Source organism: Rissa tridactyla, chromosome 4, assembly GCF_028500815.1.
Source record: "Rissa tridactyla isolate bRisTri1 chromosome 4, bRisTri1.patW.cur.20221130, whole genome shotgun sequence".
In the NCBI taxonomy this organism is placed as follows: Eukaryota; Metazoa; Chordata; class Aves; order Charadriiformes; family Laridae; genus Rissa; species Rissa tridactyla.
The window spans coordinates 9748141-9765298 of NC_071469.1; the positions used below are offsets into that span (position 1 = coordinate 9748141).

Below are 17158 nucleotides of genomic sequence, written 5' to 3' on the forward strand. Positions count from 1 at the left end.
GGCCAAGGGGCAGGATGAGCGCCAGGCGCCCGGCTTCGGCCGAGCCCGGGGGGCAGTGACCGGCGGGAGAGCTCCGTTTTCGCCCTTGGGGGCTGGAGAGGGCCGGCTGCGGGCCCGCCGCGCTCGGGAGATGGGGGGACAGCGGGGGGCGGCGGCGCGGGGCGGCTCCTGGCTGCGGCGGGCGCCGCACGGCGGGGCCGGGCGAGGGCGCTGCCGCTGAGGCGCCGGGCGGCGGAGCGGGCGGGCGGAGGGCCCCGCAGGCTGGGCCCCGCAGGCTGGGCGCGGGGCCGGGGCACGCCGGAGCGGGGCCTCGGTGCGGCGCGGCCCGCGGGCCCCCTCCGCAGCGCTCGGTGGGGCCGCCTCCCGCCGCTCCGGGGCGATGGGCGGCGGCGGGCGCCGCTAGGCCGCCGCGGGCAGGGCAGCGGCGGAGGCGGGAGGAGGCGGGAGGCGGAGGAGGCGGCGGCCGGGGGCGGGCTGGGTCCCTCCCCGGGAAGATGAGGCGGAGGCCCGGGCTGCCGAGCGGGCTGAGCTGGGGCTCTTCCCTCCCAGCCGCCAGGACAAGATGGCAGCGGCCGAGGCGGCGGCGGCAGGAGCGGCGGGGGTGAGGGGCTGAGCCCGGCCGGAGCGGCGCTTCCCCGTGGCGCTCCCGGACATGCCCAGGGCGGCGGCGGCAGCTCCAGCTCGGACGCCAGTGCGGCCCGATCCGTGAAGGTGAGCGGCCGGGAGAGGAGTGGGGCCGTCCCCGGCGGGCGGAGAGGGGCGCTGCCTCCGCTGGCGGCTCTCGCCTCCTTCCCGCGGGGGGCTGCGGGGCGAGGGACCGGGGCAGACCTTCCCCCGCCGTCCTTGCCGGAGCCCGGCGGGAAGCGGGCAGGCAGCACCGCTTCCCCTTCCCGTCGCCCTCGACGGCGCCCGCTCCCGCCGCGTCCCCGAAGTTTCCCCTTCCCCGGCTGCCGGGCGAGGCCGCTGCCCGGCGGGGGGGGAGGCGTGGCCGCCCGCCTCGCCCGTTACCGGCCGCGGGGCGGCGGTGGGGCCGGGAGGGGAGCGGAGCACCGCCGGAGCCCGCCCGGCCCCGCCGCCGTCTCCTCGTACGGTGCCGCCCGGCCGGCGGCGGCCGCTTCCCCCGCGCGGTGCGGGGGGTCCCGCGGGTGGCGCCCGGGCGCGGCGGCTCCTCCCGTTACGGGTCCTGGCTCCCGGCCGCCTCCGCCGCGGCGGCTCCTGGTAGCCCCTAGACGAGACCCGCGGGACCCCCTGCCCTGCCCTGCGGGGGAGGCGGGGGCAGCAAACGGTGCCGAGGGGGCCGGTATAAATAAAAACGACTGGAAAGGAAGTTGACGCTTTGAAATTTGGTCAGTTCCCAAGAACGAGCTCTGTAAAAACAGAGCGGGTTGTTGCTGGTGGCTCCAGCGTAATGACTGCAGCAGGGGCTGTGCCGCGTTTGGTCTGGTTCTTGGTTCGTCGTGGTATCGATTATAAAACTGGCAGATGTGTTTGCATGTGTTTTAATGCTGTAGGAGATAGTGATTTTAGTTTTGTTTACGTTAAGTCCTCAGTTGTCAGTGCTTTGTGCTTATTTATATATAAATATCTTTTTTTTGAGGCTATACTTCTGTTACTAACTGTAACTTTAAAACGTCAGTGCCAAAAACTGCGATGGTTTCCTTTTTTGTTAACTTGGTAAGTTGTTTTGAGACTGCCAGGCTTGCCTGCCCAGAAATTATGCAGTGCTCCGATGTTTTTGCATCTTTCTGCTTGAGTATAACCTTGTTTATTTCAGTTACTTTAGCATCTTTAAATTGTGGGAAAACGTGTTATTAACATGAGAGTCAATTACATTAAGTAAAGCGGCGGTTGTTGATAACAATGCATATTTCTGTGATTATTCCCCCCAAGTATTACTTCCCATTACATCATTTGCAAAAAGTTTATGCTCTGATTGATTTCACACAAAGTAGAAAAGCTTGGCTGGACTGTGGGGATTTACTTTCTGACAAAAAAATAATTCCATAACAGAGTTAATTTGCTAAAGGTTTCTGTGAACTAAGTTTAAAATTCACACAGTAACTGTCTAATAAGCGTGGCAGCCAGCAAAGAGATTAATTAAGCACCTGGAAAATAGGTCAAGACTGTATTACGAAGTAGCATGGTGAGATCACAAATAAATAGAGCAAAGTGTTAACGTGGACTTACTGGGAGAAAACTGATACTGATATAACAGTAGCGACTGCTTTATCTGTGCTGCTGCGAACCATTTATGGTAGCGCACGGTGAGATGATGTTTATAATCGTGTAAAACAGGAATTAGATAGTTTTCATTTAATGCGCTTATTACTGGGGACTTGTGTTGTAGTGCGAGTTCTGCTGCTTGCTCAGGGTGTGGCATCAGTTGTGCTTGTGAATTATTTTTTCATAGATATGTTCATCTAGATGCTCTAATTCGGGTGGTGGTGGTGTGTGGCTCTCCGGGTTTGAGGACGCTTTGTAATCGGAGAGATTCCATCAGCTGGAATAAAGTTTCATTAAAAAATTGTATGGGAAGCTGCCCCTGACCTGAGGTCTCTGCCGGTGCGTGTGATTTTTCTTTGTTTCAGATTTTTTGTGTTTGCATGTTTCCTCCCTCCTATCTTTCAAACAACCACCTACAGCAACAGGGAAATGAGACCGGCTCCTGCATAACCAGAGACAAAGACAGGGTGTGGGGAGGAAGAGCGAGCTTTCAAATTGCCTTACAAAAGTTGAAACAACCGATAGAAATATTAGAATTTGTGTGTGCTGCTTTTCCTGTTGTGTGCTTCAATGTTATAGCAGTTGCTTCAAAACAGATGTTGTTTTGGAGGTGATTTTTTTTTTTTTCCAGAAAGCATCTATGGGATTCATTGCCTCCATTAAAGGGGATGGGAGGCTGAGCAACACTTTTTAGAGGCAGAGTGTTAGCCTACCAGCTCCTGGGTAGAACAGAATTAACTATGCTTAATTCTCGTGAAAATGCCAACTTAAACATGTAGGAATGTCAGGCTGTGCTTCCCCAAGCTCGTATGTTTAGGGATGTACCCCTCTGTACCATTTTAAGGGTTTGCACTGCTCCTGGTTTTCGAATAGTTTTCTTTTCAACAGTATATATTCTCTTGTATTTTCCATCCTGCCAGTACGCTAATTATGACAACAATGATCCTTTTGACAAAACGGTGCGTTTCGAAACAGGAATTTTGTAGTTGGCTTTCTTATATGTGTGCGGGGAAGAAAAGCATTGGGAACGGGCACAGCGCTGTCATTTGAGGCTGAACATGTGTTTCAGAGGAATGTTAAATACAGAAGGAGAACTTCTTTTAGTTGAGCTAAATTTCACTACTGCAATGTGAGGATTTGAGGTATTGTGGGATACAACTGCTGTGTGTATACAGAATAGTTACTGTAGGCAGTATTGCTTTCTCTACAGAACTTTGTGGAAAAAAGCGGAGAACATCTATGCTTTTTATTTTATTTTTTTTTAATTAGACAAGCCTTAGCTTCACTGACTATATAGTTATTTCATTGCTCATGCAGCAGCATTACAGCTGAGGTGAACTGCTCTATCAACTAATAGTAACTCTATCAACTGTAAGTATGAGTCGGGCAGAGCAGGTCTGAGAATCAACTGGTGATATTCAATCAAGGGAAGCAGAAATGTGGAAGTTGGATGTCCTTATGGTGATACCAGCACTCCTCAGTTACATGTTTGTTGTTGAATTTTGTGAAATAGTATCCAGCTTTCATACCTTGAAAAAGCTCGTTTGTACCTTTTTGTGTTTTCTGAGTTTCTTCAATTTCCTGCCGATGTTACAGTGCAGTTACAGGAGAATTTCAGAAGGCTTGGCATAGGGTTACTTTGATGAAGAAAACATCCTTAACGCTTCTTCATTGAAACTATGAAGATCCTGTAGATGGGTTATGTAAACTCACAGCTGGTCAAATACTTATTTTCAGCTGGTCTAACTATTAAATCTTCTTGCCTTTGACGATAGGGGAAGTAAGAGTTGAGCTCAATGATGGGGAGCTTTTACTAAGTTAGTGTCTCTGTTCCTAAGTCACCAAAATATTATTGTTCTTCAGCTCTTTTGACTGAAAATCGGAGATGGAGAGGAAAATAGTGTTTTACTTTCAGTCCAGGTCTTGGAAGAAAAGCTTATTCTTCGGCTGAAGTATGAGATGGATCTCTCTAGGTACCTGAAACTGTATTTCAGAACTCTGGTTGGGTTGTGTGTGAAAACAAATACGAAGAAATGAGCAAGGATGAGTGCTGAGCCTGTTAGAGGTGGCTGATGAGTGTGCAGTGCACCTTAAATGACGATGTCAACTATATTTAAAGCAGCTTTCAATGGCTAGTGCTGTGAAATGGGTTACCAATGGGTTACCTTTTCTGACTTCTACAGGCAGTGAACACCCTCTCTTTGACCTGAAATAACCTATAATGAAGCATAAAGCCTGGAAAATCCTGTTACCTGTTCTTGGCTTCCCCTGCCCCCCCTCTACAGACTATTTTAATTTAGAGCCTCTGTCTCTTTTACAGGTTTCTAGAAAAATTGAAGCTCTGTTTCTCTGCAGAGGAACTAACTTTTGAGTGACAGATGAGCAGAGGAACAACATGTAATTGTGAAAGTGAGTTTTAGTCTGTGACTTTATTTGATAGTCCAGTATTTCCTACAGGGTAGGTCCTGTCCCTGTCCCTGAATTCTTCAGTTGTTTTATGTCAATATAATGAATGTTGGGAAAGATGGCAAGAATTGGCATGAGTCTTGTTTTTAGATGCAGTTTGGGGATAATCTTTGTACAGTTTTGTAGTATTTTTTTCACAGTGTCACTTTTATTTAATATAGTGTCTTAATATTCCACTTCAATTTTGAGAGTGGGTAACTTTCTAATGAAATGGGGTTAATCTCTAGCTTAGCAATTTTACTTGAAAATGGAAGAAGAGCCAAATAACTGGAGTGTTTTGCAAGCAAGTCAGTTCAAATAGTTTAGTTTTGTTTGTTTGTTTTTTTTTTTCTTATTCAGTGACTTGGAATCAGTTTAGTTTCAAAATCTTGCCCTGTGTTACTAACTTTACATATTTAATAGTCACAGCATTATGTAAACTTCTTATACAGTCTTTTTTCACCTTGTGTTTTCAGGAAAAAATTAAAAAATACTCCTTTTTGGAAGTATGGCCTTTGCTCCAGCTTTATTGTGCCCTCCAGTATTGGGGTATAACAGGATGAAGCCTAGAAAAATTTTAAGTTCAAGTTCTAAAAAACAGCAATAAAAGAAGACCCATTGCAATATCCAAAGACAAAGCAGATATAAGAAATATTTTCATATATTTTTAGTATGATCAAAGCTACAGCAACTATCTCAATATTAAAAAAAGTAATTGGATTCTTATGTACAGATAATTATTATTGCATGTTATAAATGAGACTCCCATCAAAAAGCCCTATTTTTACGAACAGTAATCTTAAACTCATGTGACTTTTCCCATTCTTGCTAAAATAACAGTTCTAGAAAACTATTTTAGTGCTTTTTAGAACGTTACAAATTAAATACAATTAATGTTTTTCATGTAAAAAGTCAGTTATTATCAAATGAAATCCTTTCATATTTGTATAAACATTACTCGTCATATAAGTATGGCACTGCAGTAACTACCTATTCAGAATAAGTGGTGGAAGACGTAAGGACAAGAAAGCTCCCATCCTTGTAGCTGCGCAGAGTCCCATTAGCATCCTCGCTAAAGGAGGAGGGTGTGGGTGCGGGTTGGAGATGCTCGCAGCCACTTCCCACGCCTGTCGGAAACCACTCTCTGTAATTCCAAACAGGAGCGTTTCTTACCCTTCTCTGCCCTGGAGGCTGCGCACCTTTAGGTTACTACACTGTATTGTCCTGCACCTGTTCTTATGTGACCGAGACTCTTAGCTTCCAAGGCATGAGATTATCGAGAACTTAAATTGCTGGGCGAGACAAGATTTTTATCACAAAGCTGAAGCTTGGCTGTTGCCTTGCCTTGGGGCAGGTGGTGTCCAGTACCTGAGAAAACTTGCTTTGGGTTATTTTATGAGTTTTACTTGACTCTTGGTGAACTGTAAGGTGGAAGTGGGTCACCTCACCTTGTGCTCACGTTGTCTTAAAGCCTGAAAAAGTGAGATAGCAAAACTGGTCTCTGGGCAGGAAAACTGCTGGTTAGAACAACATCAGCTGGGACTATGATAACTGGTGCAGCTGTGCTTTGTGTGGGGCTGGAGTGTCTTTCATTGCAAAGATGTTTGCTGCTTTTATTAGTGTGACCAAATCCCTCCAGGCTGGCTCCCTAGGGTCTTTGGATGTGAACTGACATCCGAACCTTTCTCCAGTCCTACTGTTATCAACTGAAACAAGTGCCTGTCCACAGAGAGGAGCTAGCACAGGCTCAAGGTCTGCATAAGAAGGTTGTCATATAAATACAAAAGTGCAGAGAGGAAGCAAACTGATAATTGATACGAAGCTTGTTATAAAGGAAGCAAAGAAACTTTTTTTTTAACTAGTGATTTAAGCTTGCTCTGGAAGGTAAGAGTAACCACTAGCATCTGGTACTCATAAAATATGCACAATTTTATCTGAAACCATAGTAATTTAGTTTTGAAAAGTAATTTACTGTTTTGTATGTGGATACAGAAACACATTTCTTTTCTTATGTTTCCCCAGTCTCTGTTGTTTACTACTTTGTTTTGGTCCTTCCTCAGTGTTTACAAAACCAGTGTGTTAACCTTTACCTTATTCCACTAGTTTGAGTAATATGTACTCATTTTTTCACCCCTTTCCATATGGTGCAGATTTTGTCTGTGTTGGTACACAACAATTGGTGGAACTTGCAATTTCCAGAAGGCTTTTTGTTTCTTGAAAGATGTCTTTCTGCCTTTCTGACTGAAAAGCTCTTAATGTGCATCATTGCCTTGTAAACCTCTTCCTTCCTGTGTTTTTCTAGAGACTTTGGTCATCTGCTGCTTCTTACCCTTTTCCTTTCAATTTTTCTGTGTTTTCTTTTTTTTTTTCTTTCAGGGTTAGAATTGCTTGCTTGTCTAAAATCTGTCTGTTCTAGTTGAGAAGTTTTTTCCACAGCTTGTTTTTGAAGATTCAGACTATTTATAGGGGTAGAGGAGGTCCTCACAAGATCATTATTTTTCAGCACTTGAATCTGTTTAATATGGGAATTTTGGTTTTCAGGATCTTACTTGTGAAGCCCTTTGGAAGGAACAGGCTTTGTTCCGAAGAGAAGGAAAAAAGCTCTCTGTCCCCTCTTTCCTTATCTGTTAATACCAACTTATTTTGTGATGCAAGAAATTAATTGGTATTCAGCCTGATAGGAAGGGATTGCTATATGGGATTCTAAAGGGTTTTTTTAAATACGTGTTCTTATGGCTTTTGAAATGATGCTATGGGCTAACTTCTTTGTGTCAGCTCTGAGCCCTGCAAGAGGACGTTGTGGGAGTTTTTCTCAAGAAATATTTTGAGAGCTTTTTGCAACAAGTGCTTTTTGAGACTAAATGTGTTTTTAAAACTCAGCTGAAGATACGTCTGAACTTTGTTTTAAAGATTAAAACAAGAGTGAATGTTAAAAGTTTATTTATGCTACAAATGGAAAGATCATTAAATATGGAAGGGAACGCAACAGAGGAAAAACTGAAGCACGTTTATACAGTATTATGCTCTAGCTAGGGGGTCATATGCTGCATGTAATCGTGCCTTTCTTTTTGCATACCTTTTTGTATAGTTAAATCAATAGGCTCCTCTGTGTAGGAGAGAGGGAGAAATTTCTTGCGGTGGTGGCTTTGGGAAACATTATAATATGGGTTATTATTGTTATTGATTCGTTAGGAGGCAAAAGGCTGAGCCTTCTGTGAGAGAATATGCATTTCTAATGCACTGATTTTTGCCCATAGGAAACTGCTTCCTCCAGGTCTCTAGAAATCTGAAAGAAGTGGTAAACACCCATTTTCCCTCTGTTCTTTCTTTTTTGTTCTACATATGCCATGTCTAATTTATATAGCTGTTTGCAGTAAGCAACCAATGATTTCTTCACAATGTTGTTGCTTACAATGAAAGAAAAACACCTGTCTTACGAAAGCAATGGTTTTAAGTAAGGAATTTGTATTCTGAACAAAATAATAGATCTTTGAAGAGTTTTCATTCAGTGTGTGTGTGTATATATAAAAAAACACCTTTCAAACATATACTTACTCTGTGTGTGTATTTATATGTTTGTGTGCGTATTCCTCAGTCAGTATATGTTTGAAAGTTGTTACTGGGTGTAGCTGAAGTGACTGACCTGAAAATTGTAGCAGAAAAAGATAAATCAAGAGAAGTGTGTTGGGTTTAGGTGTCCCAATTCTTTTGTAGTTAAGTCAGACTTTAAACAAACAAAAAAAAAAAAGCTAAGGTTCTTATTTACTGTAATATTTTTGTTGCAGAAGGAATTTAATATGGTCTAGGTGTGCTGTCTTGGCAACTCAGTAACTGCTTGATAACTAAGTTCTTGTTGGTCCTATTGGAAGAGTGATTATGATTTTTCATGTGTTTGGGGAAGGTTTTAACCCAAATGTTACTTACTGCTGTCTGATTCTCAATGTGTAAGAAAAAATTTTATACACCTCCCGAACTGTGCTCTCTTGGTACAGTAGACCCTGATTTGCAAATTTTTTGCATCACATGTCAGGCTTGATGAGCTGGATGTTATTTGTGTGTGCGCTGATGCAAACCCTAATGTGCAAGTCCTGTGGGGAGAAGTAGTAATTTTGCATTGCTGTACTGATGCTTGCTCTGTCCGGATGAAAATCTTTTCTAATAAGAGGGAGAAAGATAATTTTGAACGAATCTCCTCCACCTTGAGTACTTTAGAGGACCTGATGAAGAATCGACTTTGTGTAAGTAGGATCCCTTCATGGGCATGCAGATGTTCTGGCATAGCAGCCATTCTGTGAAGATGAAGTAGTAACTAGCAGCCATCTAGATTTATATTCTTATAGGAGCTGCATTTGGTATTGTCTAGAGCTATTCTAAAGTGAAAGTTCTAAATAAATGTCTTAGCTGGGTTGGGCTGCTGTTAATTCTAACAGAAACTCAGCAGACTAAGAATGCAAAATGAAACAATGAAAATAAAATGGCTGGGAGTAAGAAGGAAAAATGGCATATGTATTTTTTTAGGGAAGTTAGGGAAGTTTTTGTTTGTTTGTTTGTTTGTTTTTTAAGGCAGTATTTGAACAGGTGGTTTACCAACAGGCAGTTTGAGCTGAAGCCCTCTTATTAAATTTTGTTTCTACTTAAGGAAGATGGCAAAATCTTTTGGAAATACTCACAGCAATGAAGAAAGCGTGGCTTTATGTCCTACCTCTCCACGCCTTGATCCTTACTGTGTTGAAGAGCGACAGCCAGTAGCAGCAGTTTGAATCCATCCTTCAGCACTGGGCTGTTGTGCAGAACCCGAAGGTGTGGGCTCTCCTAAACACTGCCGTTGGGGACTTTTATTTCAGTGTGCCCACTGTTTTCAGGTTCGAAAAGAATTAATCTTTTAAAAGAAGAGATTAGGCTGGCAAAGCCCTGGCTGGTTGAAATGCGCCGTTTGTGTTGATGGTGGCACATTCTGATTTGGAGAACGCGGTCTCTTTTGGGGCTGGTGGCCCGCACTCTGCTGCTTGTGCTTTCTTTTCGGTTGCGTAACAACTTCTTGCCCAGCAGAAAAATAAATGCTTGAAGTATTGTTCCATTTGTCTTTTTAACTATGATTGCAGTCATATTGGCATCACAAGATTTAGCTTTTGATATCTGTGGAACATATGAATATAGCGATTGTATTCTTCTGTGCTGCTACTGGTACAAATGAGTCATAGGGGTTCACTCTGATATTTTATGTTAAATATGTTTGTGTTCAGTGTATGGCGTTAGTTCTTTTTCCAAGTATTGAGACAATGGCGCAATTGAGACTGGTTCGCGTCACACTTAAATGAACTTATATTTTCAATTTCTGGTATCAATGCAACAGTGGTAGTGTCTGATTTAAAAAATAAATAAATCTCAAATGTTGCATGAATCTAAAGTCAGCCTTGTAACATTTCTATTAGGTAGGTAGTAACTGCATTATGCAACTGCAAAATTGGATCCTTTTATTGTTTACTTCTCACTAAGGCTCTCCAAGCTTGGAACCAACCTCTGGCCTTCCAGCCTCAGCCTTTGCCACTGATCTGTGCAGGACTGAGGTTTTGTGTGAGGTAAAGCCTACCATCAGCTCAGCTTAGTTTTGTTGGTGTGTCACGGGCCAAAATTCCTATTTTAGTCAAAGAATGTAATCGTTGCTTTCGTTGTTAAACTTTTGGGTCTCTGGTTGCTACCCCTAGAAGTGGGTGTTGGCTTTTTTGGTGAGCTAGCATTAGGGCCACCTCTGCATCGCTGTTCTCTGTGGTTCATATCCAGAATTGCCTCCCTGTCTATGCGAGGAAACAATTCGTATGGCACGTGTTACTTGAAACACCTCGTGCTTTCTCCTTTGTTCTGCTCCCTCCCTTCCATGGGTCAGAGATCTCTTGGCAGAGCTGGTTTTGAGGCGACCAGGGGGTGGGATTCCCTGCATTTTGTCTCTTAACTCTTTGTACTTTCTGTAGATGTGTTTTCCTTTATAAATTGCAAGAAGCCTCAATTGCCAGTGCTTTGTTATGAATCATACAGCTGGAATAAGGGAATTCCTCAGGGTGAACAGTTCATGGGTATGAAAGTACTCACATCAGTACAGCTTGTTCGGCTACATGTCCAAAATAAACAATAACACAGAGGTGCTGCTACTACCAGCAATAGAGTTTCTTCTGCGGGGAAAGAGAGCGCAACTAATTCAGCTTTGTACTTGCTAACTTGAAAAGTTGTGTGGCACCTAATATAAAAAATAAACACTTTTTTCTTTTTAACCTGGGAAAAATGACACTTAGTATCTTTACGGTCTTATCAAAGTGATGCGCAATGTGAATAAAATACTTAAGAAGTGCTGCTGCTCAGATTAGGCATTTGCTGGGAATTACTGAGCTTTTAGAAAAGCTTTCAGAAAAGCTAGAAAAGCTCCCTTGGTGCCCAGCTGCGCAGCGAGAAGGGTCCAAGTGTGTTGGAACCAGTTCTCACCAATGGAGGCTTGAAAGAAGTTGGAAAACAAGTTTTCTTGAGTTAAATTGTAACTACAGTATTAGGTGGCTGCCACGGGCCAGGCTTTGCCTGCTGGGGATTTTATTACAACAGCAGCAACATAGTGATTGCACTTCTCGGGGCAGTTAAAAGGGCCTGTTTATTTTGTAGAAAAATTAAGGGTGTAGTGAGGCAGTTTTCTCTTCAACTCTTCTGCGGGGGTCTCAGTAACTAGTTACTCTGCTGCCCCACCCGCCCCCTTACTCCGCCATGAGGAAATGTCAATGTATAGTTAATAATTAATGGTGGTCAGGCCTGGAACAGCCTGTGCTTCTCCAGGTTGTTACAGCCTGCCCCATCGGTCATGTTTATGAATTTGCCTAGAACTGCTCGAGAAGGCTGGAGACGTAATTTTAAAGAATCTAGTAAAGAGCATTGTTACAGTTAGGTGAACATTAGCAAGACGTTACCAGAGATGCTCCATTTCCCCGAGCAATGTCTGCCTGGTTTTCTCTGTTCAGTTTTTGTAGAGAGAAGCTTGACTGGGATGGCAAACTGTGAAGTGCCTCCTGTTTATTGTCATTACATTGTGAAAATGTATTTATTCATTTATTTAAATGAATAAACAATGAATTTACTTATTTAAAATGTGTTTACCTCATTACTTTGTTTGACTTTCTTCAGAAGCACAGAATTCACAGTCTTAACTCTGATCAAAATTCACACATTTCGTATGGTTTAATGTTTAATAAGTTAATTGCAGACTTCCAAGTTCTCTGCTTCGGACTTAAAGCCAAGAAGACTCATTTCCTTCGAAGGGACCCTATTTAGAGGTAGTAACAGGCTTTCTTTTCCATATCCCCTGCAGTATTCACTAGCAGCAGCTGGCACGTGAGTTGGGATGCAGCAACCTTGGTATCGGAGAACTTGGGAGCCAACTTCAGCTTGTGTGTGCCACTGCCTGGGAGTGGGGTGAAGTTACGATGGTCATTTTGCACTTGGGGAAGGAGAAAAGGGCCTTCAAAATGCGTGTAGGGGGAATGGACAGGCTTTTCTGAGACTAAAACTGAAAATTGAGTCTGAAGCTACTCGAGTAGCTGCAGGCTGCCCAGGGTATGTCACCTAGGGATTCCGCTTTTCAGGCCATCTTCTGATAGTTTTGTTTACTGTGCTTTGGTTTGCATCTCAGAGTGGCCTTGTAGCACACACATTTAGTTTTTATTTTAAATTAATTTTAACTGGAAGATGTGTGTCAGTTGCTCATGAGTGTTCAGGCTCAAGTAACTTCCCTGAAACAAACATGGAATGAGGTTTTTCTTTCCTTTAACACCAGCTGATTTGCTCTACACATCCCTTTCTTATTGTGCTGCTGAACTTGTTCATGTAGATACAGTCTGACAAACTTCAGTTTGTATGAGGAGGCAGGAGTAGTCTCAATAAGAAACGTGCAGAAAGATCTGTAAGCTCGGTGATGTGGGGAAAAGAAAGATCCACTCTGTGGTGGGTGAAAATGTGCAGTAAATTATTTTCTTTTACTGGAAGACCTGCAAAAAAACCCAACCAAACAAAAAACAAACAAACAAAACCCCCCCCCAAACCCAACAAAATCAAACCAACAGGCCCCCCCCTCCTGCCTTTCCCTTTCCCTTCAAGGTTTGTTGTGCAGCTCTGCTCTCTGGCTGTGGGGATGGGTTTTATTTGCATGGGGGGAAATCAATCCTACTAATAAACTTAGCTTCTCAAGGCAAAGGCCTCCGGCAGCTGGTTGTATTGGACAGTTTCATGCTGTTCTGGTGTATTTCATTGTATATATGATAATGTGTAGTAAAGAGCGTGATTCTGTCTGAAATGTCTTCTGACCACCATGTATGAGTGCATGGCAGAGGTCTTTAAGATGTCTCAGGTGTAGGACGCTGCAGGATTTTACTGTGCCTGTTTCACAGGAACACCTTATTCATTGATTATATGAAGATACTGTAGCTTTTCCAAATGAGATTGTGTCTTGAGGTATACGTTTAAAAGATGACAAAATATTTGGGGTAAAGGGGAGGTACGTAGGGGAAGGTAAGAAATAAGATGCTCGTACAAGAACTTCTAAGCACATTTTCACTTTCCTGGAGTAAAATTTGACTTTTTTAGTTCAGTCTGTCATGATTGCATCAAAGGTTGTTCTCCCAGGATATGTCATCTCTTTTATTTAGTACTTCATTATTATTTTTTTCTTGGAGTTGCTAAAAATATTCTCATAATAACTGAATAAACACTTCTTATCTGAGAACAGAGCTGTTGCTGCGGTCAGAGTTCAGGGTGGTGGAGTTAAGTCTGTAAGAAACACACAAGGCCCAGAAGATGGTAGCATAGTTTTTCTCATCCAACTGATATTAATCTTAAATAGAGAGCTGGGACTATGTACTTCCAGTCCTCCTGGACTGCTTTGAATAATATGAGCTGTAGAAAACTTACACATTTTTGAATGCCAGTGGTCTCAACAGGCTCAGGTAAGGATTTAAGTGGTCCTCTGGCCATGCTAGAGGATTATCCCCCCCCCCCTTCTCACCCCACTGGGTTGTCTTCAGAAAACCTCCTTAATTGCAGTGTAGGTTTATCACTGCTTTTTTCAAAGTAATGGTCTTAATTTCATGCCATCAGCTTTGTCAGCACACTTACATGGGCAAATACCTTCTCCAGAAGTTAAACCAAGCAAGACGTTAGCTGTTTGGTAACGGCAGATCCAGGGTGAATGGACCTGCTGGGGTTGCTGCAGCTTAGTAAGCCTTTTGCCCACGGGTCAGGCATCCAGGCTTCTTCCCATCGGGCAGCACAGCTTTGGCTGCTTGTGCTGGACCTGTGTCTGCCCGGGAGGCAAACAGCTTGGCCTGAGCTGTGCAGGTGGGACTGGAAGCTCCAAGTAGGCTTGGACGTATGTGTGCTCCGGGGCAGCCAATGAGGGTTGAATCTGGAGCTCTAAGTAATGTGATCAGGTTAAATGATTCATTTAAGTATTATGGCAAACAAGGTAAGTCTCATAGTCAATAACATGCTTATCCTGTGCACCAGGCACTTTGTGATGGGGTATGTTGTTTAGGAGGAGATTCAAGAACTTTGAGAATTTTTGCCTGTGTTTTGAGATTGAGAGTAAGTCCTAAATCCTTGGCATGGAGCAGGGAGCCAGTGTCAGTCCCATAATGTTTGGTGGCAAGAGGGCCTGGCTGCTGGTGATCTCCAGCTTTCTACATCGTCTGTCTCTGGGCAAACAGCTTTGGAAAGGAAAGGGCTTTGAAGTTTTCTTCTATTGCTGGGGGAAAAACCATTATAGGATGCTAAACTGAGGTGATGGTATGATGATTTTAATTGCTCTTAAGATGTTTAAGTGTTAATTTGCATAAATCATATCACAGCTTCAGAATAATTATGCCATGCATTTGGTTAGTTTTCGTTTGATCAGAGTCATTGCAATGTCTGGCTCAAGTTTTATATGACTCATCTGCAATTTAAATACCCATTGCCAGAATCTTCATGTGCTTGGTATGAAAAAGTGATTTAATTAAAGTATTATTGGTATTGAATCTGTCTCTGAGAGCTGACTGGAATGGTATAAGCCTTGTAGTAATTTACACTGGGGTCCACCCAGTGCCTTTTTCTTAGTGTTTAGTGTTATGTGACATAAAAGTTGGAGAGAGATGGATTTGATGGGTGGGCTGTTTGCTGAATGAGGAATTGGTTGGATTGTCTCATCCAGAGGATAGTGAGTGGTCAAGGTCTCAATGTCCACATGGAGATCGGTGACAAGTGGCGTCTCTCAGGGGTTCATATTGGGACCAGTACTGTTTAATATCTTCAACAGTAACATAGACAGTGGGACCGAGTGCACCCTCAGCAAGTTTGCAGATGACACCAAGCTGAGTGGTGCGGCTGAGGGATGGGGTGCCATCCAGAGGGATCTGGACAAGTTTGAGAAGTGGACCGATGTGAACCTCATGAGGTTCCACAAGGCCAAGTGTAAGGTCCTGCACCTGGGTTGGGCCAACCCTGGTTATCAATACAGGCTGGGGGATGAAGGGATTGAGAGCAGCCCTGAGGAGAAGGACTTGGCGGGTTCTGGTGGATGAAAAACTGGACGTGAGCTGACAATGTGTGCTTGCAGTCCAGAAGGCCAACTGTATTCTGGGCTTCATCAAAAGAAGCGTGGCCAGCAGGTCGGGGGAGGTGATTCTGCTCATCTACTCTGCTCTGGTGAGACCCCACCTGGAGTACTGCATCTAGCTCTGGGGTCCTCAGTACAGAAAAGACATGGACCTGTTGGAGCAGGTCCAAAGAAGGGCCACAAAAATGATCAGAGGGATGGAACACATCTCCTAAAAGGATGGACTGAGAGTTGGGGTTGTTTAGCCTGGAGAAGAGAAGGCTCTGGGGAGACCTAATTGTGGCCTTTCAGTACTTAAAGGGGGCCTACAGGAAAGATAGGGACAGACTTTTTAGTAGGGCTTGTTGTGATAGGACAAGGGGTAATGGTTTTAAACTAGAAGAGGGTAGATTCAGACTAAATGTAAGGAAGAAATTTTTTACGATGAGGGTGGTGAAACACTGGAACAGTTTGCCCAGAGAGGTGGTTCCCATCCCTGGAAACATTCAAGGTCAGGTTGGATGGGGCTCTGAACAACCTGATCTCGTTGAAGATGTCCCTGCTTATTGCAAGGGGGTTGGACTCAATGACCTTTAAAGGTCCCTTCCAACCCAAACTATTCTGTGATTGTAAGGCTGGTGTTGGCAAGTCTAGAAGGGGACACAGCAGGGTCAGTGCAGAGACGAGAGCTGGAAGGTACAGCATCCAAGAGAGGTGAGGTCCATGCACTTTAAAGTGGAACTGAGATTCCTCATCCTACATGCGGGCCAGGTACCACTGCCGTTGTCCTCCTCCTTCTGACACTGCTGGCAGAACTCTGCTTTGTGTCTGTGAAAGGGAGGTACTGTGTGGAGTGTGACCCTGGATGGTCTTGTGGCCCTGCTTTCCATACAGCTAGTGTCCCGAGTCGGGGACAGATTTGGGGAGGCAGCGGGACTAATCCTGCGCCATCACATGTGCTGTGCAAAATGGAACTGCTCTGCTCGGGTGGCTTCCCGGGCTGGCAAACTGCCTCCTCTTGCACAAAACTGCTCTTCGTTCCTGATTTCCAACCTGCGAGTGTTCTTTCTGAGAGGCAGTACAGCCTTTCGAAAATGTGATGACCTCAAGGAAAGTGGAGTCACTCAAGTTGAAATTTTGATCCCAGCCTTACTGGGAATTCAACAGTTAGAACAAAAGACGATGGATAATTTTAACTTTCACTTCTCTCTTAGCAAGGAAGTAATTGTGCTGGCAGAAAAAAATATATGAAAAATATTTACAGAATATAGAAAGCATATCTAGAAAAATATATTATTTTTCATCCTTTCACATTCACTTGAAAATAAACTTTCTGTGAGAAATCTGTCCTTGTAAGTTCTCTGCGTACAATTATCGGTGCAGTTGTCAGAAATGAACTCAATCAGGGACATATTTGGTATTTCTGTAAAATATTTACTTAGTTAATTTAACAGGTTGCCGTAGAGTGCAAGTTTTCTATGGCCTGACTCATGAAATTGGCATATCTGATAGTATGAGGCTAGTACTTAGTTTCCAAGTCTGAAGTGGAGCGGAACGGGGCGGGGGGGGGGGGGTGGTGGAAATTGTTGCCTCTGCCCCCTGCAGCTGTCACTGATACACAAACTTCTGCAATGGGATGGTATATAACTTAGAGAAAGCACTTACCTTTCATGAATGGATTAGATTATTGTACGTCTTAATTTACCCAGAAAGCTGCAATTGTTTATGTGAACATACACTTGCCCCTAAAGTATTTTGGGCCCCATCGCGCAGCCCGATGCCTTTCACTTTGATCATGGTGAAATTGTTGGAGCAGTGGCAGTCGTGCCACTTGTCCGTCTGCTCTCAGGAGCCCGATGGTGTTTACGATGAGTAGGTCAGACGCCTTGTGTA

The 17158-nt window shown here is 44.1% G+C and overlaps 1 protein-coding gene across 3 annotated transcripts in view; it reads left to right on the forward strand.

Annotated features, from left to right (window-relative positions):
- The first annotated feature begins 479 nt into the window (after positions 1-479).
- The window catches only part of HIPK3 (homeodomain interacting protein kinase 3), a 79012-nt gene continuing 62333 nt past the window's right edge, over positions 480-17158 (forward strand). For 2 of the 3 annotated variants that reach the window (XM_054198455.1, XM_054198457.1), the window contains exon 1: positions 480-711. The gene's annotated coding sequence lies outside the window, so the exon portion shown is untranslated. Of the gene's footprint in view, positions 712-1117; positions 1347-17158 lie in introns of those variants that run through there. The other variant, XM_054198456.1, reaches the window with a different exon arrangement.